General features: G+C 39.8%; 1 long non-coding RNA gene across 1 annotated transcript in view; it reads right to left on the bottom strand.

Annotated features, from left to right (window-relative positions):
- The window catches only part of LOC147817795 (uncharacterized), a 1,725-nt gene extending 703 nt beyond the window's left edge, over positions 1–1,022 (bottom strand). The window contains exon 1 of the long non-coding RNA XR_015438652.1: positions 931–1,022. This is a non-coding gene — a long non-coding RNA (uncharacterized LOC147817795). The remainder of the gene's footprint in view (positions 1–930) is intronic.

Here is a 1,022-nt window from a genome sequence, read left to right as displayed (position 1 = left end):
CCAATAATTTATATGAATGAAATAGTCTTACAACACATCACAGTATGACCTGGATGATTAAACCTGGTTAAACGATGTTAAACCTGAGGACTGTTATTCTCAACACTCACATCTTCAAAGTCTAACAACTGTAACAAAGTAAAAACAAGCGGCCTAATGAGAACTATCTAATGTCACCTGTTTATTTTACTCACAGGTTCTAGTAGCAGCTTAGCTCCACTAGCTGCTGCTGTAATGTTATACAGGAATCAATAATCACAACTTCAACAGATCATTAACCTACATTATCTCAGATCAAGGACTGTAGACAAACTGTGCTGTGATGCTCAGACTTTATCCAGAAAGTCTGTTTAACATATATAATTATATTTCTACATGGAGGCTCTGAGGCTTCCTCTTTGTTTCATTATGTTCAATTATATCACTATATTTCAGTATTGAGGCACAATCACATTCCTCATTTTCTAAAGGAATACTGACCTAAAAACTAGTTACTGAATCATGAGAAAGTTTCACAGGGGCAGACACAAAGCGTCACCGTAACCATAGTAACCCACTCACACACCTGTCTGCGTGCGCACAGCGCGAGAGGAGCAGCACGAAATAAATGAGCCACAGTAACAGCGGATATTCCTCACTTTCCCCCCGATGGTCTGAATAACTCGCTCCGGTCATATTTAACTCCTGGTTGGAGACGTCTGCCTGTCTGTTCTACCAGCTTCCGGTCTCTACAGTCTGTTTTTAATCCACAGTTAAACACGGGGACTGTCCAGAAACAGGGACGTCTGGTCCAGAGTGTCAATACATAACTCAAGCTAGCAAGTGAATATTAGCATTACTGTTAACACGTCAGTAAATTACAACTTTCCTGCCATTAAATCGATCAAATCTCAAATTACTGCCAATAAAACAAATCAAATGACACAATACCTTGTTCCCGCCGCAGCTAGGCGCTTAATTATGAAATAATGAAGGTCTTTACTGCAGGGTAAAATCTGATCACTGTCCTTTTGTTTGTAGCC

The sequence above is a fragment of the Seriola lalandi genome, unplaced genomic scaffold (assembly GCF_002814215.2).
Source record: "Seriola lalandi dorsalis isolate HSWRI2012SDOR001 ecotype SW California unplaced genomic scaffold, Sedor1 jcf7180002054887, whole genome shotgun sequence".
Lineage (NCBI taxonomy): Eukaryota > Metazoa > Chordata > Actinopteri > Carangiformes > Carangidae > Seriola > Seriola lalandi.
Note: the sequence above shows the minus strand (reverse complement) of the source record. Positions and strands in the feature narration are given on the sequence as shown.